We start from the raw sequence: 27,274 nt of genomic DNA on the forward strand, positions 1-27,274 counted from the left end.
ACGCCTCGGGACTCCCATCTTCATACTACCACCCCCACCCTCCCACCTTCATAGTCACTGTGTTGCTCCTTAGTGATACTGAACTAGATGAATGGGCCCCATGAATACACTGATGCTACTTAGATTTACTTCTCTCTTGCCTCTTTTGATAGAAAGGTTATTGCTCAACTTTGAAAACAAGAGTCCAATTTTAATCCTATGCACGCACTGGAACTGCCTCAACTGAGCAAGCGGCAGGAGCTACTGCCCAAAGCCGGCGGGGTACACATGCTTATCAGCTTCCTGCAATGTTAAGTCCGCCCTGAGTGGGGGAAGCTGCAGTGAGTTTTCTGCCTTCTCAGATAAAGTAACAATACGAACAAGTTTATAAATAATATTTCTTAAAGCAGCAAGCAGTAACAGCCAGTTGTCAAACTCAGTTTAAATAACACAAGAGCTTTGAATGAGCTCACAAAAGGGTAAAACAGACAAATCAGTCAGTTGAGCTCCTTTGAATGGCTTGCTTTGCAAATCTCTCAAGCAAGAGACACAATACTTCTAAGGAAGATAGCTGTCCAATTCTACTAGTAACTGTTTTTTCAGAATAACGTAGGCACCTTATCTACGAAGCTCTCTGCAATGAGATCAAAGCTGCAACAAACTAGCGTATCAAAAGCAATCTTTAAACTCATTAAACCCTTTGAAATACAGGAAAAGATCTTACAAATTAGTACTACCCAGGCAGAGCTTTGCATGACAAGAGCACATATCAGACACTAGGGGACAAACTTAAATATCACATCGCATGCACTAATTTCTAAAAACGACCCCGCAGTCTCTCCTTTGGGAAGTGACATTCTGAGATGGAGGTGTTTGACTTAAATAATGAATACAAGCATGCCTGTTGCATATGGTCAGTATTTTCTATGCTAGGGAAATCCTGATTACATTATGGCATTGCTTAATCACTTGGTGATGCATGCTAATTGTTTACAGCACTTGAGTGATTTCTGTCAGATGCACGTGTCTGGAAAGACAATTAACTGCATTGGCTTGACTGGTTTCTTTCGAATACATTTCATGCAGGGCCAAATGAACGTTAGCTAATTTTGCAGCATTCAGTTGTAGAAGGCACTTTAAGGGTGCTATCTTTCTTGAAAGAATCTGTTTTATATTTATATGTCAAGATGAGATAAGGCTCTGTGTGCTATACTTGCTCCTCCACATCAGCTAATTTCATTCCTGCACACCAACTATCCTATCTTCCATGGCAGAGACAAGGAGAGCCTTATCGTCAATTCAAGAAGCCTCTGTCAAAAATTCCTCGCTTACTCCCAAGGGTGATCAGGCAAGCTCCAAGATACCCCAGACCCACAAATTATCTAGAAATAATTTCCTTTTGCCTTTCATGAATTTGTTTTACAGAAGTTCATCTCATGCCTTCCTGAAGTGTTATCAGGAATCAGTCTTTACTACTCTCTCTGGTATCCTGTTCCACAATTCAATCACCTGCTGGATAAAGTAAAACTTCTGCACATCCAACATCACCACTTTCTCAGTTTATACTGGTGGCCTACAGTTTTACCTCACTCAACACATCAAACACCAATTTATGAGATGTCTATGTTCTTAATAATCTTAACTAATGCGACCAGAGCCTAGCTACATCTCCAGATCTGTTTTAAAGCAGAGAAATACAGATCCATATACTACTGATAAAAACACTTTATTTTCAATCTTGGTCTCTTGGATTAAGCAATTATGCAATCCTTGTCTCTGGTCATGAAAGATATATCTCAATGTATGTTTTTCTATTTTCTGTTGTGTTGTAGATTCATCTTCACAACTCTTTTAAAATCTTAATAGGATTTGATAGGGTAGCAGCCAAACAACTATTTCCGGTGGTGGGGGAAATCAAGAATGAGGGGACATCTTCTTCTTCTTCTTCTTTGCCCTCCTTATCTCGAGAGACAATGGATAAGCGCCAGGCGGTGGTCAGTGGTTTGTGAAGCAGCGCCTGGAGTGGCTATAAAGGCCAGTTCTAGAGTGACAGGCTCTTCCACAGGTGCTGCAGAGAAATTTGTTTGTTGGGGCTGTTGCACAGTTGGCTCTCCCCTTGCGCCTCTGTCTTTTTTCCTGCCAACTACTAAGTCTCTTCGACTCGCCACACTTTAGCCCCGTCTTTATGGCTGCCCGCCAGCTCTGGCGAACGCTGGCAACTGACTCCCACGACTTGTGATCAATGTCACAGGATTTCATGTCGCGTTTGCAGGCGTCTTTAAAGCGGAGACATGGACGGCCGGTGGGTCTGATACCAGTGGCGAGCTCGCTGTACAATGTGCCTTTGGGGATCCTGCCATCTTCCATGCGGCTCACATAGCCAAGCCATCTCAAGCGCCGCTGACTCAGTAGTGTGTATAAGCTGGGGATGTTGGCCGCCTCGAGGACTTCTGTGTTGGAGATACGGTCCTGCCACCTGATGCCAAGTATTCTCCGGAGGCAGCGAAGATGGAATGAATTGAGACGTCGCTCTTGGCTGACATACGTTGTCCAGGCCTCGCTGCCATAGAGCAAGGTACTGAGGACACAGGCCTGATACACTCGGACTTTTTTGTTCCATGTCAGTGCGCCATTTTCCCACACTCTCTTGGCCAGTCTGGACATAGCAGTGGAAGCCTTTCCCATGCGCTTGTTGATTTCAGCATCTAGAGACAGGTTACTGGTGATAGTTGAGCCTAGGTAGGTGAACTCTTGAACCACTTCCAGAGCGTGGTCGCCAATATTGATGGATTTCTGACGTCCTGCCCCATGATGTTCGTTTTCTTGAGGCTGATGGTTAGGCCAAATTCATTGCAGGCAGACGCAAACCTGTCGATGAGACTCTGCAGGCACTCTTCAGTGTGAGATGTTAAAGCAGCATCGTCAGCAAAGAGGAGTTCCCTGATGAGGACTTTCCGTACTTTGGACTTCGCTCTTAGACAGGCAAGGTTGAACAACCTGCCCCCTGATCTTGTGTGGAGGAAAATTCCTTCTTCAGAGGACTTGAACGCATGTGAAAGCAGCAGGGAAAAGAAAATCCCAGAAAGTGTGGGTGCGAGAACACAGCCCTGTTTCACGCCACTCAGGATAGGAAAGGGCTCTGATGAGGAGCCATAATGTTGAATTGTGCCTTTCATATTGTCATGGAATGAGGTGATGATACTTAGTAGCTTTGGTGGGCATCCAATCTTTTCTAGTAGTCTGAAGAGACCACGTCTGCTGACGAGGTCAAAGGCTTTGGTGAGATCAATGAAAGCAATGTAGAGGGGCATCTGTTGTTCACGGCATTTCTCCTGTATCTGACGAAGGGAGAACAGCATGTCAACGGTCGATCTCTTTGCACGAAAGCCACACTGTGCCTCAGGGTAGACGCGCTCGGCCAGCTTAAAATTAGAACCATGACATTCAGGAGTGAAGTTAGGAAGCATTTCTTCACACAAAGGGTAGTAGAAATCTGGTGTTCTCTCCCTAAAAGGGTGTGGATGCTGGGACAACTGGAACTTTCAAGGCTGAGATGGAGAGATGTGTTAGATGAGGGATATGATATGAAGCTAATGCAGGTAAATGGGGTTGAGGTACAGATCAGTCACAAAGAACTGAATGGCAGAGCAGGTTCTAGTGGTTGAATGGCTTACTCCTGTCCTTATGCACCTATGTTCTTTTCAGATTGTTCACGCTTTAATAATAGCCCATTACAAGAGCATTCTTAAATATTTTGAATAGTTGCCTCCCCATTACAGTGACCCATCAATGGCTGTGGATCACAGATAAACTGCCTTTTGTTACTTAAGGCCATAATATACAATAAAAGTCATAATTAATGTGAAAAGTTTCATTTTTTTTGGAGAAGCATAGTCATCTGGGTTTAGCAATGCCCATTGGTTGTGTTTAATTGTGTCCACCAGGATCCTTTGCTGTCACAAGTATAAGGCACATCACTTCCCTTAGTCTAGTGGCATAATTCCCTACAATAAATTTGAATAATTTCAATTAACGTCTGATTATGTAACTTAACTTGCCACCGATGCTCAGTAAAAGTTCACTGCAGATGATAGTGACGTGCGATTGACTAGAAGTGTACTATATTGCTGATAACTGGCACTAGCCCATATAGCTCCCTCATTTGTATTGTATTTTCTGACATATCCTAAGACATGTAGTCAGATCAAGACATGGAATAAATATTCTCATGACCTCTCAATGGGTACATTCTACAATAGACTCTTGAACCATGCAGTGAAATAAACTGCTATAAGTCACAACTATACAATAACACTTGTATCTAGGTCATGCAGAAACTGTCTGACTCGTTATCAATGTACAACAACTACTTGCATTTATACAGCACCTTCAATACAGTAATATATCTCAAAGCACCTCACAGGAGCACTATCAGACAAAAAAACTGTCACCTAGCCAAAGGACAGGTAGGTCTTAAGGAACATCCTAAAGGAGGAGAGAGAGGTTGTGTCGTTGAAAGGTTTAGGGAGGGAATTCCAAAGCACAATGATGTGATGTAGGAAGTGGGGGATACACACAAGGCCAGAGTTTGAGGAATGGAGAGTTCTCAGAAGACTCTGGTCTGGAGGAGGTTACAGGGATATGGATGGGCTAGGCCATGGTACATGCTGAGAATTTTAATATTGACACATTGGTGGGCCTGGAATCAATGTAGGTGTGATGAGTGAATAGGGTTGTATACGAGTTAGGATACAGTCACAGTTTCTGATGAGCTCATGTTTTTGAAGGATGGAAGGTGTGAGGCCAGTCAGTACAGCATTGGAGTAATCGAATCTGAAGGTAACAAAAAGCATGGATGAGGGATTCAGCATCAGCTGTGTAGACAGGCGATATTACATTCGTGGAAGTAGGCAGGCTTGGTGATGGAGAAGATATGGGGTCAGAAGCTCAGATCAGGGTCAAATAGGATGCCAAGGTTGCAAACAGTAAAGACTTGCATTTATATAGTGCCTTTAATGACCTCAGCTTGTCCCAAACCACTTTACAGCCAATGAAGTACTTATGATATGTAACTGCTGTGGTACTGTAGGAAATGCAGTATAGTTAAGGCCGTGACAGTGAGCAGAAAGCAGGGTGGACGTGATGGCTACAGAATGGAGTTTGTGGCAGCAGCTGAAGACAGTGGCTTATAATTTGGTAGAGTGGGGTATCTTGTGGCGTACCCTCTTAAGATAATTTTCCTCACCATTCAGCTCAAAATTTTCTTTGCACCACAAATTGCATGAAGTGAGCCAATAACAGCATGGTGAGGCCAACAAGGCTATGAACGACCATATCAACAGTCTTTCTCCTTAACCAATGAGATTAGGAGGAATGATGGAGAAGGAAATAGAGTGAACTGGAGTAAAATTAGGTACAGAAAGAGAAACAGAGGGAAAAAGAAAAACAGAAAAAAAACAAGAAAATAATTAAATGTTTTTGAAAATGTAATTTCAAAAATCCATAAGAACAAATTTACTACCTGCAAGAGACGTCACAGTTTCAATTCTTCCCTTTCTGGGCCAGAGAGGTCAAATGGCTTTGCAAGAAAACAAATCATATTATTAAAAGTTCCTTACATCGTTAAGTACTAGCCCTAATTTTCTGCAGCAATTTTAATTAGTTTTAACAATGTAAATGTAGCAATTTCTTGAAACACACATAGAATTTGACGGCGAGCTGCTGTTTTCACAAGGCTAATGACAAAGCAGCACAACTGGTTCGGCAATTTGTGGCAAATCACAATGCACAGGTTATGTATTCCTCGCTAAAAAATGCTAGGTTATTTACACACTAATCACGGTGTGTGCATTAAACTCCCCATTAATTTCCCAACCAATTCTGAACCAATGGCTTTGGTCTTCCCAATGTTTAACTGGAGAAACTTTTGGCTCATTGGAACAAGCATTTTGACAATCCTGAACCACTGAAGCGATCGAGAGAAGTGGTGGTGAAGTAGAGCTGGGTGATATTGTTAAATAATGTTAAATTTATGTGTTATTATGTTAACAGGGGATTTAATGCAATCAACACAACAGCCTCCACATTTGTACAGTTGCAAGTGTAACTGCAATTACTCATGGACTGTAATTTTGTGTGGCGTAATTGTGGTTTCTGTGCGGATCTGGGTGGTACCAATGCCTCTTGCAATGCTGCTGCAACTCGCTACAGACTATGTCCCCTCTTATCATGTGGTTAGCAGAGACTTTGCTGTAAAAATATCCCCGGGCCAAAGTTATTAGACTTCAGTAGTGGGTAAGATTTTAGATACAATATTCAGGGGGGGGGGGGGGGGAAATCAACAGACACTTAGCGAGGTTTGAGTTAATTAAGGATAGCCAACATGGATTGTAAAAGGTAGATCATGCTTGAATAATCTAAATGAACTTTCTGATGAAATAACTGAGAAGGTTGATGAAAGGAATGCAGAGAATGTTGTCTATATGGATTTTAAGAAAGCATTTGATAAAAAGCACATAAAAGGCTGGTTAACAAAATTGAGGCTCCTGGAATAGGAGGGTCAGTGTCCAACTGGATCAAAATATTGGCTTAAGGACAGTGAACAGCGAGTTGTGGATGCTGGAGGATAGCAAACAGTGCTCCCCAAGGGTCACTGCCAGGACCACAGCATTTTTTTGCTATATAGAAATGACTTGGATCTTGGAATACAGAACAGAATCTCAAAATTTGCTGTGATACCAAACTTGGAAGAGTGACAGTGAGGATGATACGAACCGCCTGCAACAGGTCATAGATAGGCAAACAGAATGGGCAGACAAGGGCAGATGGAATTTAATACTGACAAAAGTGAGGTGATGCATTTTGACAGAAGGGACAGGGTGAGGCAATATAGACTTAATGGCGCAGTTCGAAAGAGTAAGAACAGAGGGACCTGGGGGTGCATGTGCATCAGTCTTTGAAGGTGGCAGGTCACATCGAGAGAATGGTTAGCAAAGCATATGGGATCTTGGGCTTCATAAATAGAGGCATAGAGTACAAAAGCGGGGAAGTTATGCTGAGCATCTATAAAGTTCTGATTAGGCCCCAACTCGAGTATTGCATCCAGTTCTGGTCACCACACTTTAGGAAGGATGTGAGGGTCCTTGAGAGGGTGCAGAGGAGATTTACCAGAATGATTCCAGGGATGGGGGATTTTAGTTACAAGGTTAGGTTGGAAAAGCTGGGGTTGTTCTTATTGGAGCAAAGGAGATTTGATACAGACATACAAGATTATGACCGGTTTAGATTAGTTAGACAAGGAAAAACTGTTCCCATTAACCAATGGTACAGCGGGTGGTAATGACCTGGAACTTGCTGCCCACGAAGGTGGTGGAAGCGGAGACAATCAGTGATTTCTAAAGGAAATGGGATGGGCACTGGAAGGAAATAAACTTGCATGGTCACCGGTATCGAGCAGGGCAGTGGGGCTGACTGAATTGCTCTGTAGAGAGCTAGCATAGACTCGGTGGGCCGAATGGCCTCCTAATGTGCTGTAAATAACTCTACGACTCCAACTGGAACCCTTGACCGGGTGAGACTAATCTCCACACTGACACGTTTCCTTAAATTTCAGTGAAATCTCCAAAGAATAAATGCGCCACAGTTCACTGGGTCAATTGAAAGGGATGGCGTTTTCTTGCGAGAACTTTCAACAGCTGAGCAAACAACAAGCAAACGTCTCCCTCAACCTCCTATTTCTTTTACTTTTGCAAAATAAGCAATGACATGATCAACGCATTTTCATAAAACACATAATTTCAGCAGTAAACAAATAGAGAAAAACAATGTTATGTAAACATTACTTAAAGCAAACTGCTCAACTATCTAGGCCCGAGGGGAAATAAACACAATCGCTATATTCCGCAGCAGTCGCTATTCTTCGTTCTATCCGAGTAAATTAACATTAAAAAATGCACCTTAAAGCAAATATGTGGCGATTTACAAAGCAGCCCGTCAACATCAGCGTCACTTACGCCTGAGAAATGATTTCCACTCCGCAGAGAACTTCAATCTGATGTCAGGAGAGAAGCTCGTCTCACTGGCGGCTCCTGGTGATCAAGTACTGAGAATGGAGAAGGAGCAAAGTTAACCCTGTCACTGCTATACTGGCATGAAATTACAAAGCCATCCTTAGCAAGAGCCCAGATCTGAGAACTTCTAAAAGAATGTAATCACTCAGTTAATTCATTCTGGCAAATTGAGTTTGGGGTTTATTTAAAGACATTTATTAAGCAAAAGAAATGGCAAAGTGGCCAGTCAAATTAATATCAAATCACAAACTCTTAAGGACCAACTTAATATAAGCTCCATACATTTATTCGACCAATTTTTTCATTGCCCAAACTCTCCGTTTTTCTAGGTCAGAGTGAATGGTGGTGACTCTCTGCAGCCCCTCCTGAAATGTGATCCAGTCAATGAGGGCCATATATTGGGCCAGAAATTGCTGAAAGTCATGCTATTCGTATGATGCATTAACATTGCACACCATTATCAATTTGTAAAAAATATCCAGCAATTTGTGCAGTAAAACAGATACATCTTGAGTTCTGATCCTTCGCAAAATTGCTGGCCAATTTGCACCAATTTGCTGTTTTTTCTCACTGTGTACTTGTACTTCTTGGCGATTCTGATTTTGCATGATTTACGATATTATTGCAAATTATTCTCAAATTGTCCCTAGGGCTGATAGACCATCCTGGTTATGATGTGATTTATGGTTCTCACATGACACAATCTTGGGGGCCTCTAAAGGGAACAGTGAAGGTACAAAGAACAAAGAACAAAGAACAGTACAGAAATAAAAACAAGAAAAGCTGGAACCACTCAGCAGGTCTGGCAGCATCTGTGGAAAGAGAAGCAGAGTTAACGTTTCGGGTCAAAAGGGTCACTGACCCGAAATGTTAACTCTGCTTCTCTTTCCACAGATGCTGCCAGACCTGCTGAGTGGTTCCAGCATTTCTTGTTTTTATTTCAGATTTCCAGCATCCACAGTATTTTGCTTTTAAAAAACAGTACAGCACAGAAACAGGCCATTCGGCCCTCCAAGCCTGCACCGATCTTGATACCTGCCTAAACTAAAACCTTCTGCACTTCCGGGGTCCATATCCCTCTATTCTCATCCTATTCATGTATCTGTCAAGATGCCTCTTAAAAGTCATTATTGTACCTGCTTCCACCATCTCCCCCGGCAGAAAGTTCCAGGCACTCACCACCCTCTGCAAAGAACTTGCCTCGCACATCCCCTCTAAACTTTGCCCTTCTCACCTTAAACCTATGTCCCCGAGTAACTGACTCTTCCACCCTGGGAAGAAGCTTCTGACTATCCACTCTGTCCATGCCGCTCATAACTTTGTAAACCTCTATCATGTCACCCCTCCACCTCCGTCGTTCCAGTGAAAACAATCCGAGTTTATCCAGCCTCTCCTCAAAGCTAATGCCCTCCAGACCAGGCAACATCCTGGTAAACCTCTTCTGTACCCTCTCCAAAGCCTCCACATCCTTCTGGTAGTGTGGCGACCAGAACTGCACGCAATATTCTAAGTGTGGCCTAACCAAAGTTCTGTACAGCTGCAGCATGACTTGCCAATTTTTATACTCTATGCCCCAACTGATGAAGGTAGCGTGCAGTATGCCTTCTTGACTACCTTATCCACCTGCATTGCCACTTTCAGTGACCTGTGGACCTGTACGCCCAGATCTCTCTGCCTGTCAATATTCCTAAGGGCTCTGCCATTTACTGTATACTTCCCACCTGCATTAGACCTTCCAAAATGCATTACCTCACATTTGTTCGGATTAAACTCCATCTGCCATTTCTCCGCCCAAGTCTCCAACCGATCTATATCCTGCTGTATCCTCTGACAATCCTCATCATTATCCGCAACTCCACCAACCTTTGTGTCGTCCGCAAACTTACTAATCAGACCAGCTACATTTTCCTCCAAATCATTTATATATACTACAAACAGCAAAGGTCCCAGCACTGATCCCTGTGGAACACCACTAATCACATCCCTCCATTCACAAAAGCACCCTTCCACTGCTACCCTCTGTCTTCTATGACAGAGCCAGTTCTGTATCCATCTTGCCAGCTCACCTCTGATCCCGTGTGACTTCACCTTTTGTACCAGTCTGCAATGAGGGACCTTGTCAAAGGCTTTACTGAAGTCCATATAGATAACATCCACTGCCCCTCCTTCATCAATCATCTTTGTCACTTCCTCAAAAAACTCAATCAAATTAGTGAGACACAACCTCCCCTTCACAAAACCATGCTGCCTCTCGCTAATAAGTCCATTTGTTTCCAAATGGGAGTAAATCCTGTCCCGAAGAATCCTCTCTAATGATTTCCCTACCACGGATGTAAGGCTCACCGGCCTATAGTTTCCTGGATTATCCTTGCTACCCTTCTTAAACAAAGGAACAACATTGGCTATTCTCCAGTCCTCTGGGACCTCACCTGTAGCCAATGAGGATGCAAAGATTTCTGCCAAGGCCCCAGCAATTTCCTCCCTTGCCTCCCTCAGTATTCTGGGGTAGATCCCATCAGGCCCTGGGGACTTATCTACCTTAATGCTTTGCAAGACACCCAACACCTCCTCCTTTTTGATAATGAGATGACTGAGACTATCTACACTCCCTTCCCTGGACTCATCATCCACCAAGTCCTTCTCTTTGGTGAATACTGATGCAAAGTACTCATTTAGTACCTCACCTATTTCCTCTGGCTCCACACATAGATTCCCTTCTCTGTCCTTGAGTGGGCCAACCCTTTTCCTAGTTACCCTCTTGCTCTTTATATATGTATAAAAAGCCTTGGGATTATCCTTAATCCTGTTTGCCAATGACTTTTCATGACCCCTTTTAGCCCTCCTAACTCCTTGCTTAAGTTCCTTTCTACTGTCTTTATATTCCTCAAGGGATTCGTCTGTTCCTAGCCTTCCAGCCCTTATGAATGCTTCCTTTTTCTTTTTGACTAGGCTCACAATATCCCGCGTTATCCAAGGTTCCCGAAATTTGCCAAACTTATCCTTCTTCCTCACAGGAACATGCTGGTCCTGGATTCTAATCAACTGACATTTGAAAGACTCCCACATGTCAGATGTTGATTTACCCTCAAACAGCCGCCCCCAATCTAAATTCTTCAGTTCCTGCCTAATATTGTTATAATTAGGCTTCCCCCAATTTAGCACCTTCACCCGAGGACTACTCTTATCCTTATCCACAAGTACCTTAAAACTTATGGAATTATGGTCACTGTTCCCGAAATGCGCCCCTACTGAAACTTCAACCACCTGGCCGGGCTCATTCCCCAATACCAGGTCCAGTCCGGCCCCATCCCTAGTTGGACTATCTGCATATTGTTTCAAGAAGCCCTCCTGGATGCTCCTTACAAATTCTGCCCCATCTAAGCCCCGAGCACTAAGTGAGTCCCAGTCAATATAGGGGAAGTGAAAATCACCCACCACTACAACCCTGTTACCTTTACATCTTTCCAAAATCTGTCTACATATCTGCTCCTCTACCTCCCGCTGGCTGTTGGGAGGCCTGTAGAAAACCCCCAACATTGTGACTGCACCCATCCTATTCCTGAGCTCCACCCATATTGCCTCGCTGCACAACCCTTCCGAGGTGACCTCCCGCAGTACAACTGTGATATTCTCCTTAACCAGTAATGCAACTCCCCCACCCCTTTTACATCCCCCTCTATCCCGCCTGAAACTTCTAAATCCTGGAACATTTAGCTGCCAATCCTGTCCTTCCCTCAACCAAGTCTCTGTAATAGCAACAACATCATAGTTCCAAGTACTAATCCAAGCTCTAAGTTCATCTGCCTTACCTGTTATACTTCTCGCATTGAAACAAATGCACTTCAGACCACCAGTCCCGCTGTGCTCCGCAACATCTCTCTGCCTGCTCTTCCTCTTAGTCTTACTGGCCTTATTTACTAGTTCCCCCTCATTTATTTCACTTGCTGTCTTACTTCTCTTGTTCCCACCCCCCTGCCACACTAGTTTAAACCCTCCCGAGTGACGCTAGCAAACCACACAGCCAGGATATTTTTGCCCCTCCAGGTGTGGAGTCTCACTACAGCAGGAGAGAATTGTTCCTCAAGGGTTTTCTCTTTATCCGTCTTGGCAGTCTTACTGGACCAGTCTTGTCATCCACATTCTGATTACTGTCAGAATGCAATAATTTTCAGGATCCACAGCTGTTTCCATTTGCAGAAGAGGGTGAAAGTAGTGAAATGTCATACTCACTGGATGTTCAACAATTCCTGATCATGATGGACATCCTGGAAAAGGAGCAGAGGAAGCAACTCCATCAGGTGAGATACCATGGCTAGAGGCTGACCAGATGTAACTACGACATCCCCCTCATCCCTGTGCCCCCAATCAACAGGGAGGGATTGTCCTTGGTGACAAAGTTGGAGGATTTTCACATGCATAGACTACATTTAAACCAGGACCAGAAGCCGCAGTGTACCTCCCGCAGCATCTTGTCAGGGAGCATGAAGTTAACAATACACTTCAATTTCTACACATGTGGCTCCTTTCAGGCAGGCATGTGCAACATTACACAAGGCGGTACAAGGGCCTGCATTCAACAGGTCTTGTGGGCCCTATTCCATTGGGCATCCGACTTCATCAAGTGTCTCATGTCCCCAGCGCAATAAAGGGAGAGATCTATCGGCTTCTGTAGGACCACTGGCTTCCATAGGACTACTGGCTTTTCCAGTGTAGGGGGCCATTGATAGAACTGATGTGCCGCTGAAGGCATCACATAATGAATCTGTCATATTTATAAATAGGAAAGATTACCTTTCCTTGAATGTTATGATAGTCTGCGATGCCCAACTGTGTATCCTGCACGTTAGTGTAGAGGATCGGGGAAATGCTTGCACAATGAGTGCAAAATGTTCAGCACCATGCGCAACTCCTCAGAAAATGAAGCAGTCTGTTTAGAATTGCAGCAAGACCTAGACAATATCCAGACTTGGGCTGGTAAGTGGCAAGTAACATTCGCGCCACACAAGTGCCAGGGAATGACCATCTGAAACAAGATGTTCAATGACATTACCATCGCTGAATCCCCCACCATCAACATCCTGGAGGTTACCATTGACCGGAAGAATCTGAATTGGAGTAGCCATATAAATACTGTGGCTACAAGAGCAGGTCAAAGACTAGGAATCCTGCAGCACGTAAATCACCTCCTGACTCCCCAAAGCCTGTCCACCATCTACAAGGCACAAATCAGGAATGTGATGGGTGATGGAATACTCTCCACTTGCCTGGATGGGTGCAGCTCCAACAACACTCAAGAAGCTCAACACCATCCAGAACAAAGCAGCCCGCTTGATTGTCACCCCATTATTACGACCAGGTGAGAAATGTGTCTCGGGGTCTTTTGCTGTCTTTAGCTGGTGTTATTGTAACAGGATTTAATTTTAAACACACTGTGTTTTGAGCTCCCCCTTTGTGAAGTCTTCTTCACAGCTTTCCAAGTATAAGGCAAAGAAATGAGCACAAACGGGCTTTCTTTGGTTTTAAGAAGAAAAGTGAAATTTATTAAACTTAGTTACACGCTAACACAATTCATGCCTACGGATATATGACGCGCCCAGACTAGCATGCACACATGATATACACATGCAGATAGGGACAGAAAAGAGAAGAAAAGATAAAGTGGAACAATTTGGGGCAATATCTTGTTACGATGCTTCAAGCTCGCTGTAGTCCTTGATTGAAGATATGTTCTTGCATTTCATTGGGGCCTAGTATTCTTTTTTCAACTTGTTCAAGTAGGGGACTTTCCTCTCTTTGAGTTTACGTGTCTTCACTGATTTCCGAAGCTGGTGAGAGTGAGATGAGGGTAGACAGGAGAAGAGGTAATTCTTGCTTCAGTTCCAGGAGCACACGGTGTTCTGAGTTCAAATTCTGTTTTTTCAGTTTAAAACTCCCCTAGTTGGCCAGCAGGTGGTCACGTGACTGACGAGTTTGACCAGGTCTCTTCTGTGTATTGGGGTGGGGACTGGTTCCTTTGTTTCAACACTGTCTGGTACTATGCAAATGTCTTTCCAGTCAGGGGCTTGCAATTTTAAGTTTTAATGTTCATGTGGTGGAATCATGTGTGCCTCAGTCTAGGCAGGTGGGGGTGGGGGGTGGTGGTTTGCCTGACACCTGCACAAACATTCACTCCCTTTACCACCGACGCACAGTGGCAGCAGTGTGTACCATCTACAAGATGTACTGCAGCAACGCACCAAGGCTCCTTAGACAGCACCTTCCAAACCCACGATCTCTACCACCTAGAAGGTCAAGGGCAGCAGATGCATGGGAACACCACCACCTGCAAATTCTCCTCCAAGCCACACATCATCCTGTCCCTTCACTGTTGCTGGGCCGAACTCCCGGAACTCCCTTCTTAACAGCACTACCTCACATGGACTGCAGCGATTCAAGAAGGCAGCTCACCACCATCTTCTCAAAGGCAATTAGGGATGGGCAATAAATGCTGGCCTGGCCAGCGATGCCCACATCCCAAGAACGAATAAAAAAAATGCTGTTGTTGCCTTCATCCTTCATCACTTCAAGATCCATGACATGTTAGCTGGGAGAGATAAGGTGATGGATGAATGTTAGGGGACAAGGTGTACTTTCTGAAGCTGTGGCATTCACATCACTAACACATAGCAAACACATAGGAAAGGTACAACTTTGCATGCATGTCCTCACAGCAAGTGACTGACAGGGCAATTTAGGGTGTTTAAATCAGGCCTTCAGTGTTTGGTATTTTATAGAAATCAGCTGGCTGAAGATTATGGTAGTCTCGTGCTCACTGCACAATTTTGTCCTGCAAGACAGGTTGACCATTAACCTGCAGACAAAGTGCCAGTGTTTCTGCAGGGGTCTGATTTGAATGTCCCAATTTTTTTTTATTCTTTCATGGGATGTGGGTGTTGTTGGCAAGGCCAGCATTTGTTGCCCATCCCTAATTATCCTTGAATTGAGTGGCTTGCTTGGCGACCTCAGAGGGCAGTTAAGAATCAACCACATTGCTGTGGATCTGGAGTCACACGTAGGCCAGCGCGGGTAAGGACTGCAGATTTCCTTCCCAGAGAAAAGCAGCGGGAGAGGAGAGCATTTAAAAAGCGCGCCAGAACCTCAGCGATTCAGAGAGAAGCAGCGGGAGAGGAGCAGGAGGTTCGGAGGCAAATCTAAAATCGGAAAGTGACGTCACAATCAACAATCTAAGTTAATCAAATATAAAATAAGACTTGATCGATACTTTAGTATAAAAACTAAAAGCTAAGGCAGATTTTATAATTTACCATATATATAGAGAGAGAGGGACCAGCAGAGAGGGTAGTGGTTCAAATTAGGAGCAGGGTAATTAAAATTTTTTCAATTGTGGTCGTGTAACAGTAAGTGTTATAATAAGAGTATAAACACAAAGCAGGATAAGAAGTATTAATTACAATTGGCTGTTTAAACAGGTATTTTAATTTAATTTAATTTAAATCAAACATAGCATCAAACATCCAAATAATTAACATCCAAATTAATTAATTAAATAGAATAGAGATGGCTGGGCAGGTAATGTGTTGCAGCTGTAATATGTGGGAGCTAGTGGACACCAGTGCGATCCATGGTGACCACATCTGCAGCAAGCATTGGCTGCTTGAGAACCTTTGGCTCAGAGTTGATCAGCTGGAGTCCGAGCTGCGGATACTGCGACACATCAGGGAGGGGGAGAGTTACCTGGACACTGTGTTTCAGGAGACTGTCACACTCCTTAGATTAATTACATCAAATTTGGACTGTGGTCAGGGACAGGAGGGTGTGATTACGAGTGAGGCAGGTATGGGGATCCAGAATTTAACTTTGGAGGAGCCTCAGCCAGTGCCCTTATCCAATAGGTATAAGGTTCTTGCTCCCGGTGTGGATGAGCGCACAGACTGCAGGGAGGATGAGCAAACTGACCACAGCACCATGGTTCAGAGTGCCATTCAAGTGGGAGGAGAAAAGAGAAATGTAGTTGCAATAGGAGATAGCATAGTTAGGGGAATAGATACTGTTCTCTGCAGCAAAGACAGGGAGTGCCGAAGGCTGTGTTGCCTACCTGGTGCCAAGGTTAAGAACATCTCTTCTGGGCTAGAGAGGAACTTGGAGTGGGAGGGGAAGGATCTAGTTGTTGTGGTCCACGTAGGTACCAACAACATAGGTAGGACTAGGAAAGAGGTTCTGTTGAGGGACTATGTGCAGCTCGGGACTCAATTATTTACTATCTACATTAATGACTTGGAGGAGGAGGCAGAGTGTAATATATCCAAATTTGTTGACGATACAAAAATAGGTGGGAGGGGGAGTGTTGTAATGAGGACATAAGGAATCTGCAAATGCATATAGATAGGTTGAGTGAGTCAGCAAAAACTTGGCCAATGGAGTTTAATGTAGGAAAGTGTGAGGTCATGCACTTTGGTAGGAAGAATCAAAAAGCAGACTATTATTTAAATGCAGAGAGACTCCAAAAACGTGCAGCACAGAGGGATCTGGGTGTTCTTGTGCATGAAACACAAGACGTTATTATGCAAGTGCAGCAAGTAATTAAGAAAGCAAATGGAATTTTGGCCTTTATTGCTAGGGGGTTGGAGTTTAAAAACAGGAAAGTCTTGTTACAACTGTACAGGGTGTTAGTGAGGCCACACCTGGAGTACTGTGTACAGTTTTGGTCCCCGTATTTAAGAAAGCATATACTAGCTTTGGAGGCAGTTCAAAAGAGATTCACTAGGCTGATTCCTGGGATGAAGGGGTTGACTTATCAAGAACAGCTAATCAGGCTAGGCCTTTATTCATTAGAGTTTAGAAGAATGAGGGGTGATCTTATTGAAACATACAAGATTCTGAGGGGACTTGACAGGATAGATGTTGAGAAGACGTTTCCACTAGTGGGGGAATCTCGAACTAGGGGACATAGTTACAGAATAAGGGAACACTCATTTAAAACTGAGATCGGAAGGAATTTCTTCTCTCAGAGGGTAGTGAATGTCTAGAATTCTCTACCCCAGAGAGTTGTGGAGGCTAGATCACTGAAAATATTTAAAGAGGAGGTAGATAGATTTTAGAAATATCGGGGAGTTGAGGGCTATGAGGAGCTGACACGAAAGAGGTGTTGAGGTCTGGGGCAGATCAGCCATGATCTTATTGACTGGCGGGGCAGGCTTGAGGGGCCGAATGGCCTACTCCTGGTCCTATTTCTTATGTTCCCTAAAGGACATTAGTGAACTAGATGGGTTTTTAACAGCAATTGATGATGGTTTCATGGCACCATTACTGAGACGAGCTTCCAATTCCAGACTTTTATTATTTAATTAGTTCATTCATTCATTCATTGCCCAACATCTGGACTCTCACACCGCACCAAACAGCACGACAAAAAAAGGAAAGAAGGTACCACCCCTTCGTTTTGCAAGCTGGAACGTCAGAACTATGTGTCCTGGCCTGTCGGAAGACCTTACACAAATCAACAATTCTCGGAAGACCGCCATCATTAACAACGAGCTCAGTAGAATCAATGTGGACATTGCAGCACTTCAGGAGACACGCCTCCCTGTGAGCGGATCTCTAAGAGAGCAAGACGACACCTTCTTCTGGCAGGGTAGGGATCCTGAAGAACCAAGACAGCATGGAGTGGGTGTCGCCATCAGAAATTCTTTGCTCAGCATGATAGAGCCACCCTCAAATGGCTCGGAACGCATACTGTCCATCCGACTGTTCACCACCTCTGGTCCAGTATACCTACTCAGCATCTATGCTCCAACACTCTGCTCCCCACCTGAAGCTAAAGATCAGTTCTACGAGGAACGCCATAACATCATTAGCAGCATCCCCAACACCGAACACATATTCCTGCTGGGGGACTTTAATGCCAGAGTTGGGGCCGACCATGACTCATGGCCCTCCTGCCTTGGGTGCTATGGCATTGGAAGGATGAATGAGAACGGGCAGAGACTGCTTGAGTTGTGTACCTATCATAACCTCTGCGTCACCAACTGTGGCAAAATGGCGCACTGACACGGAACACAAAAGTCTGAGTGTATCAAACCTGTGTCCTCAGTACCTTGCTCTATGGCAGCGAGGCCTGGACAACGTATGTCAGCCAAGAGCGACGTCTCAATTCATTCCATCCTCACTGCCTCCGGAAAATACTTGGCATCAGGTGGCAGGACCGTATCTCCAACACAGAAGTCCTCGAGGCGGCCAACATCCCCAGCTTATACACACTACTGAGTCAGCGGCGCTTGAGATGGCTTGGCCATGTGAGCCGCATGGAAGATGGCAGGATCCCCAAAGACACATTGTACAGCGAGCTCGCCACTGGTATCAGACCCACCGGCCCAACATGTCTCCGCTTTAAAGACGTCTGCAAACGTGACATGAAATCCTGTGACATTGATCACAAGTCGTGGGAGTCAGTTGCCAGTGATCGCCAGAGCTGGCGGGCAGCCATAAAGGCAGGGCTAAAGTGTGGCGAGTCGAAGAGACTTAGTAGTTGGCAGGAAAAAAGACAGAAGCGCAAGGGGAGAGCCAACTGTGCAACAGCCCCGATAACCAATTTTATCTGCAGCACCTGTGGAAGAGTCTGTCATTCTAGAATTGGCCTTTATAGCCACTCCAGGTGCTGCTTCACAAACCACTGACCACCTCCAGGCGCTTACCCATTGTCTCTCGAGACAAGGAGGCCAAAGAAGAATTGAATTTACACTCCACCGTCTGCCGTGGTGGGATTTGAACCCATACCCTCAATGAATTAGCCCAGGCTTCTGGATTACTAGCTCAGTGACATTGACAGTGAATTTTGACCTGGATGTATTTGTTTCTTGACTCACCACTCCCTCCAAGAAGACACAACAGCAGCATGCAGGGCTGCTGGAAAGCAGCTGGTGGTTCAGATATCCAGCCAATGATATTGCCACAACCTTTCTCCACCCCCACTGGGACTCCTACCAGCGGAATTGAGGTGGACCAGGAATTATGGAATCTGTCCAGGGAATGATTTCCCGTCATGGCATGAACATAAGACAAGATTGAAAGTTAAACTGAAAAATGTCTACTTACTTAGTGTAACAATTTAAATAATAACAGTCAACAAATTAATGCAGATGAGAACAAGAAACTGTATTTTCATCAGGAAGAATTAACAAAGAAATAGTGCATATTTTTATGAACTCTGCAAAACAGTGTAAATCACAGGACTTTAACAGTGGCAGGTGAACATTCAACTGTGAAGGTGCCTGTGAACTAACCAGCAGTAACATTGTGTTGAGACAGTCAATTGAAAAGTCGTGGCTTGTTTTAACAGTAACAGGGACAACATTTACAAAAGTTAAACAGTACTACATTTTTTCAAAGTTTTAAACAACATTTAATATAATTATTTACAGCAGCATCAAGAGTGTTAAATAACAATGCAACAAGAAAACAAAAACAAGGTGAACAATGAGTCTTTGAGAACAACAATTATAAAAGCACCTCAAACTATGTGCAAGCATCTGCAGCATGTTCTAGGTTTAGCTGTGGGTCTGAAAGAGGGTGAGGATGTGGACTCAGCATCAGAGAGGCACCTTATTCCCTTGTAAAACTGTACCTCGCCCCTCCATGTACACGAACCCTTGACAAGGGCATGGCTCTGCATTCAACATATTAGCCGGGATCAGGGAATTTAAGTTGAGTTTCAGATATTACTCCAAGGGGGCACAGGAAGGAGGTGGGCTGTGACTATAGGCCTCCTGTCATGGGACCACTACTGATTTCATCATTGAAGGATCATCCCTGGCAGCCAGTTCCTCCCACTATGCAGTCGAATCTTGCAGTCAGGATACCTGCAATCAGAGTGTAATAGAGTCATTATAATGCAGAAAGAGGCCAATCAGCCCAGCAAGTCCATGTTGGCTCTCTGTAGAGCAATCCAGTCAGGTCGATTTCCCCGTTCTATCCCCATAGCCTTGAAAATTTATTTCCCTCAAGTGCCTATCAAATTTCCCATTGAAATAATTGACCATCTCTGTTTCGACCACCCTTCTACGCACTGAGTTCCATGTCATTACCACTCGCTGCATAAAAAAGTTCTTCCTCACATCCCCCTCAATATCTCTTGCCCAAACCCTTAAATCTGTGTATCCTAATCCTTGAATCTGGTGCAGGTAATAAGCCATTTCCTCAGTGCCCACCATCGACGTCCGGAAAGCTCATCCACGTCCTTCGGGAGGTGAAGCATCATTTGGCAGACTTAGAGGTGATTACATTTGCTAAGGGTTTTTTTTTTGCAGTGCTTTAAATAAAGGCATGCAGCATTGCCGACAGTGCGCTGCAGATGCTCTCCGAGCCATCTCCCGCGGGCGCTTTGAAGTTGCGGCCGGGGGGGCCGTTCGTGGATGTTTTGGGTGTTCGGGGCACCTTTTCACAGGACTTCTCTCGGGTCCCGCAGCTCCTTCTTCACCTCAATGGACTTACCGCATGCCGTGGCTGCAGACACTCTGGACTGTGAAGACAGCAGGATCGGAGATTAAAGTATCGGCAGCTGTGCTCGTCAGTTTCATCCGGATCAATTTCATTGAGAAAACAAAGAGCAGGTGTGGCTGGGGGAGGGCAGTGGGCCCAGGTAACATACACTAAACTAACTGTTAACTTTTAGATAGGGCTAAAATGAACTGATTTAAAGAGCCAGGGGAATTTAAACAGTTTAAGAGGGCAGATTGGGGGAGAAAACGTTAGGGATGGGAGCAGATGGCCATGGATAGAGTTGAACAGCAAGGGAGCTTCCTAGGGAGCTTCCAGCCCAGGAGCCATCTTGAAATTAAAGCAATGTACCTAGAACTGTACTCCAGGGAGAATGCTGTCACTGAGACTGCCCTCAATGCAGCCCAGCCTCTACCAGTCATGGATGAGCTGGACATACAGCCAACCAAATCGGAACTCAGTGATGCCATTGATTCCCTAGCCAGCGGAAAAGCCCCTGGGAAGGACAGCATTACCCCTGAAATAATCAAGAGTGCCAAGCCTGCTATACTCTCAGCACTACATGAACTGCTATGCCTGTGCTGGGACGAGGGAGCAGTACCCCAGGACATGCGCGATGCCAACATCATCACCCTCTATAAAAACAAAGGTGACCGCGGTGACTGCAACAACTACCGTGGAATCTCCCTGCTCAGCATAGTGGGGAAAGTCTTTGCTCGAGTCGCTCTGAACAGGCTCCAGAAGCTGGCCGAGCGCGTCTACCCTGAGGCACAGTGTGGCTTTCGTGCAGAGAGATCGACTGTTGACATGCTGTTCTCCCTTCGTCAGATACAGGAGAAATGCCGTGAACAACAGATGCCCCTCTACATTGCTTTCATTGATCTCACCAAAGCCTTTGACCTCGTCAGCAGACGTGGTCTCTTCAGACTACTAGAAAAGATCGGATGTCCACCAAAGCTACTAAGTATCATCACCTCATTCCATGACAATATGAAAGGCACAATTCAACATGGTGGCTCCTCATCAGAGCCCTTTCCTATCCTGAGTGGTGTGAAACAGGGCTGTGTTCTCGCACCCACACTTTTTGGGATTTTCTTCTCCCTGCTGCTTTCACATGCATTCAAATCCTCTGAAGAAGGAATTTTCCTCCACACAAGATCAGGGGGCAGGTTGTTCAACCTTGCCCGTCTAAGAGCGAAGTCCAAAGTACGGAAAGTCCTCATCAGAGAACTCCTCTTTGCTGACGATGCTGCTTTAACATCTCACACTGAAGAATGCCTGCAGAGTCTCATCGACAGGTTTGCGTCTGCCTGCAATGAATTTGGCCTAACCATCAGCCTCAAGAAAACGAACATCATGGGGCAGGATGTCAGAAATGCTCCATCCATCAATATTGGCGACCACGCTCTGGAAGTGGTTCAAGAGTTCACCTACCTAGGCTCAACTATCACCAGTAACCTGTCTCTAGATGCAGAAATCAACAAGCGCATGGGTAAGGCTTCCACTGCTATGTTCAGACTGGCCAAGAGAGTGTGGGAAAATGGCGCACTGACACGGAACACAAAAGTCCGAGTGTATCAGGCCTGTGTCCTCAGTACCTTGCTCTACGGCAGCGAGGCCTGGACAACGTATGCCAGCCAAGAGCGACGTCTCAATTCATTCCATCTTCGCTGCCTTCGGAGAATACTTGGCATCAGGTGGCAGGACTATATCTCCAACACAGAAGTCCTTGAAGCGGCCAACACCCCCAGCTTATACACACTACTGAGTCAGCGGCGCTTGAGATGGCTTGGCCATGTGAGCCGCATGGAAGATGGCAGGATCCCCAAAGACACATTGTACAGCGAGCTCGCCACTGGTATCAGACCCACCGGCCGTCCATGTCTCCGTTATAAAGACGTCTGCAAACGCGACATGAAATCGTGTGACATTGATCACAAGTCGTGGGAGTCAGTTGCCAGCATTCGCCAGAGCTGGCGGGCAGCCATAAAGACAGGGCTAAATTGTGGCGAGTCGAAGAGACTTAGTAGTTGGCAGGAAAAAAGACAGAGGCGCAAGGGGAGAGCCAACTGTGCAACAGCCCCAACAAACAAATTTCTCTGCAGCACCTGTGGAAGAGCCTGTCACTCCAGAATTGGCCTTTATAGCCACTCCAGGCGCTGCTTCACAAACCACTGACCACCTCCAGGCGCATATCCATTGTCTCTCGAGATAAGGAGGCCCAAAAGAATCCTTGAACCATCAGCTAATGGGAACAACTTTTCTTTGTCTGCCTTATCGAAACCTGTCATAATCTTGTACATCTCTATCAGATCTCCCCTCAGCCTCCTTTGCTCCAAGGAGAATAACTCCAGCTTTTCCAAATTAATCTTGCAGCTAAATTCCCTCATCCCTGGAACCATTCTGGTAAATCTCCTTTGCATCCTCTCAAGGACCTACACCTCCTTCCTAAAGTGTGGTGACCAGAAATTTTTTTACTCATTCATCGAATGTGAGGATCGCTGACAAGGCCAGCATTTGTTACCCACCCCTAATGTAGGTACACCCAGTGCTGTTAGGAAAGGAGGTCCATGTTTTTGACCTATCGACAGTGAAGGAATGTCGATATAGTTCCAAGTCAGAGTGGCATGTGGCTCGGAGGGGAATATGCATGTTGTGGTGTTCCCATGCATTTGCTGCCCTTGTCCTTCTAGGTGGTGGAGGTTGTGGGTTTGGAAGGTGCTGTGGAAGGAGGCTTGGTGAGTTGCTGCAGTGCGTCCGTCACTATATTGAAAACTGATTTAGTAACATGCATGGCATTGTTTTTGCTTGCATAAGTAATCAATCTCTGCCCGCACACTTGATGTAGCAATGCAGAGTATTCTGGATAGACGCCATCTTTCAGGAGAGACCTTGATCTCCCTCCCGCCCTCTCCACAAATTGTGTGTGTGTGTGTGTGTGTGTGTGTGTGTGTGTATGTCTTGTTCTCTCTTCCCTCCCCTCTCTCCTCTAAGACGAGGGGATTGAAAGTTTTCTGCAAAAGATGCAGGGGGAATATGAGGAAGCACTTTTTTACGCAGCGGGTGGTAATGACCTGGAACTTGCTGCCCACAAGGGTGGTGGAAGTGGAAATGATCAATGACTTCAAGAGGAAGTTGGATGGCCACCTGAGAGAAATAGACTTGCAGAGCTAGGGGGATCGAGCCAGGGAGTGGGACTGACTGCATAGCTCCATGGAGAGCTGGCATGGGCTCCATGGACAGGATGGCTTCTTCTGTGCCATAAGTAAATGTCTCTTTGACTCTCTCCACTACTCTCTCCCCTCTCTGTCTGTCTGTCTCCCTCTCTCTCTCCCCCACTCTGTCTGTCCGTCTCTCTGTCTCCCTCTCCCCCCTCTCTCTGTTTCCTTCTCCCCCTTCTCTCTGTCCCTCTCCACCCCTGCCGTATCTCTTCCCCCCCCCCCCCCCACCCCCATGCCTCCAGTGTTCCCCGCTCAGTGTTCCCTACTCCACGTTCCCCACTCCCCGTTCAGTCTTTCCGGTTCCCCGCTCAGTGTTCCCCGCTCCCCACTCAGCATTCCCCGTTGTTTCTGTCAGGCCTGTCTCTCTGTCACCCCCTCTCTCTCTGTCGCTCCCCCCTCTCTCTCTCTTTCTGTCCCCCCCTGTCTCTGTCCCCCTCTCTCTCTCGCTTTGTTCCATCCACTCCCTCTCCCTATTCCTTCCTCTCTCTCTGTCTCTCCCTGTCTCTCTCACACACACAGTTGCAGAGAGTCGAACGCTCAGCAGATACTTGGTCAGTTCTTTTAAAGTATTGTGCTGTCAGTTTAACAGCTGACAGCTGCTGGCATTGTGAACAGCCGTTTCCCAATAGACCCAGGGTTTTCCAGAAGGCTTTTCAAAAAAAAAGTCAGAACCCAAAGGAAAACCCGAAGTCTGTTGGGCAACGGCTGTTCCCAATGTCAGCAGCCATCAGCTGTGAAACTGACAACGCAATAGTTTAAAAGCTGGTCTGACAAAGGGAAATTTCTCATCTCCAGTCACGGTGAGGATGAGGAATGGCCCTAGGAACAGTTTACATCTGGGAGCCCAATGGAAATGTTTGGTGGGCCGGATCCTGGCCCGTGGGGCGTATGTTGGAAAACCCTGTTATAGATGGTGTACCAGTGGTGGAGGGGGTGAATGTTTAAGGTTGTGGATGGGTTGCCGATCAAGCAGGATTTTCAGCAAGTAACATTCGTGCCACACAAGTGCCAGGCAATGACCATCTCCAACAAAAGAGAATCTAACCATCTCCCCTTGACATTCAACAGCATTAGCATTGCTGAATCCCCCACGATCAACATCCTGGGGGCCACCTTTGACCAGGAACTTAACTGAACCAGCCATATACTGTGGTTACATACCATCCTGACTTGGAACTATATCGCCGTTCCTTCACTGTCACTGGATCAAAATCCGGGAACTCCATTCCTAACAGCACTGTGGGAGTACCCACACCAGATGGTCAGCAACAGTTTAAGAAGGCAGCTCACCATAACCTTCTCAAGGGCAATTAGAGATGGGCAACAAATGCTGGCCTTGCCAGCGATACCCATATCCCCTGAAAGAATAAAATAAAAGAGCAGGTCAGAGGCTGGGAATTCTGCGGCGAGTAACTCGCCTTCTGACTCCCACCACCGACAAGGCACGTGTCAGGAATGTGATGGAATTCACTCCACTTGCCTGGATGAGTGCAGCTCCAACATCTAACTTTCCTCCTTTAAGACATTCCTTAAAAGCTATTTCTTGGTCATCTGACCGAATAGCTCCTTGTGTAGCTTGGTGTCATATTTTGTTTTATAATGTTCCTGTGCCTTTTAACATTTCATTACGCTAAAGGCAATATATAAATATAAGTTGTTGTTGTTCTTGTTATCTACAGAGTCACAAAATGATCTATCCTTGACACCCTGTTCATCATCCACATGTTGCTCCTAGATGACATTAAATGCAGATCTGGGGTCAGATTCCCAGTAAATGTGAACATCACCCAGCTCTATTCCTCCATTGCCTCTCTCAACTGCTCCACCCTGTGTTGTCAGACTGTTTGTCCAACATTCTTGACCTGCAACTTAAATTAGCTTCTGACCACATATCCTCTCTATCACAAAGCCCACCTACCTCCATGACATAGTATTTCTCCATCCCGACGCTATCTGCTGCTGAAACTATCATTCGTGCCTTAGTCACCTCCAGACCCAACTACTCAAATGCTCTCTTGGCCAACCTCCTATTCATCAACCTCTTTGACTGTGTTGTCCATATCCTATCCCACATCAAGTTCCGCTCACCCATCACCCCTGTCCTTGCTGACTTACATTTCTTATTACTCAACAAACTCCTCAGATTTCATATTCTCATTGTCACATTTAACTCCCTGCATCGCCTCAACCCTCCCCACTTCTCAAGGGGAGGAGGTGGTGTAGTGGTATTGCAACTAGACTAGTAACCCAAAGACCCAGGGTATTGCTCTGGGGACATGGGTTTGAATCCCACCACAACAAAAGGTGGAATTTGAATTCAATTAATAAATTGGGAATTAAAAGCTAGTCTAATGATGGCCATGAAACCATTGTCAATTGTTGTAAAAACCCATTTGGTTCAATAATGCCTTTTAGTGAAGGAAATCTGCTGTCCTTACCTAATCTAGCCTACATGTGACTCCAGACCCACAGCAATGTGATTCACTCCTAAATGGCCTAGCAAGCCACTCAGTTGTATCTAACTGCTACAAAGTCAATAAAAAGAATGAAACTGGACAGACCACCTGGCATCGACTGAGGCACTGGAAAAGACAACGGAAAGCCCAGCCCTTTTAACCCTGCAAAGTCCTCCTTACTAACATCTGGGAGCTTGTGCCAAAGTTGGGAGAGCTGTCCCACAGACTGGTCAAGCAACAGCCTGACATAGTCATATTTACACACAATGTCTCAGACACTGCCGTCACCATCCCCAGGTATGTCCTGTTCCACTGGCAGGACCGACCCAGCAGAGGTGGTAGCACAGTGGCATAAAGTGGGGAGGGGGTTACACTGGGAGTCAACATTGACTCCGGACCCCATGAAGTCTCATGGGCAAGGAAACCTCCTGCTGATTACCCCTACTGCCCTCCCTCAGCTGATTAATTAGTACTCCTCCATGTTGAACACCACTTGGAGGAAGCACTGAGGGTGGCAAGGGCGCAGAATGTACTCTGGGTGGGGGATGTCAATGTCCATCACCAAGAGTGGCTCGGTAGCACCACTACTGACTGAGCTGGCCAAGTCCTAAAGGACATAGCTGCTAGACTGGGTAGACGGCATGTGGTGAGGGAACCAACAAGAGGGAAAAACCGACTTGACCTCATCCTCACCAATCTGCCTGCCGCAGATGCACCTGTCCATGATAATATTAGTAGGAGTGACCAACGCACAGTCCTTGTGAACAGGAGGTCATGCCTTCACATTGAGGATACCGTCCATCGTGTTGTGTGGCACTACCACTATGCTAAATGGGACAGATTTCGAACAGATCTAGCAATGCAAAACTGGGCATCCATGAGGTGCTGTGGGCCATCAGCAGCAGCAGAATTGTACTCAACCACAATTGGTAATCTCATGGCCTGGCATATTTCCCACTCTACCATCACCATCAAGCCAGCAGACCAACCCTGGTTCAATGAAGAGTGCAGGAGGGCATGCCAGAAGCAGCACCAGGCATATTGCAAAAAAATGAGG

At 45.6% G+C, this 27,274-nt stretch overlaps 2 protein-coding genes across 6 annotated transcripts in view; both read right to left on the reverse strand.

Moving 5' to 3' along the window:
• LOC137369057 (xanthine dehydrogenase-like) overlaps window positions 1–8,078 on the reverse strand; it is a 225,248-nt gene extending 217,170 nt beyond the window's left edge. For 2 of the 5 annotated variants that reach the window (XM_068029610.1, XM_068029607.1), the window contains exons 1-2: window positions 7,992–8,078; window positions 5,501–5,557 (exon numbers count right to left, since the gene is read on the reverse strand). The gene's annotated coding sequence lies outside the window, so the exon portion shown is untranslated. Of the gene's footprint in view, window positions 1–5,500; window positions 5,558–7,934 lie in introns of all 5 variants that reach the window. The other 3 variants (XM_068029611.1, XM_068029608.1, XM_068029609.1) reach the window with 2 other exon arrangements.
• Window positions 8,079–19,511: 11,433 nt separating this feature from the next.
• The window catches only part of atg10 (ATG10 autophagy related 10 homolog (S. cerevisiae)), a 406,513-nt gene continuing 398,750 nt past the window's right edge, over window positions 19,512–27,274 (reverse strand). Inside the window, exon 8 of the mRNA XM_068029621.1 lies at window positions 19,512–19,903. The gene's annotated coding sequence lies outside the window, so the exon portion shown is untranslated. The remainder of the gene's footprint in view (window positions 19,904–27,274) is intronic.

This window comes from Heterodontus francisci, chromosome 4 (assembly GCF_036365525.1).
Source record: "Heterodontus francisci isolate sHetFra1 chromosome 4, sHetFra1.hap1, whole genome shotgun sequence".
Classification (NCBI taxonomy): domain Eukaryota; kingdom Metazoa; phylum Chordata; class Chondrichthyes; order Heterodontiformes; family Heterodontidae; genus Heterodontus; species Heterodontus francisci.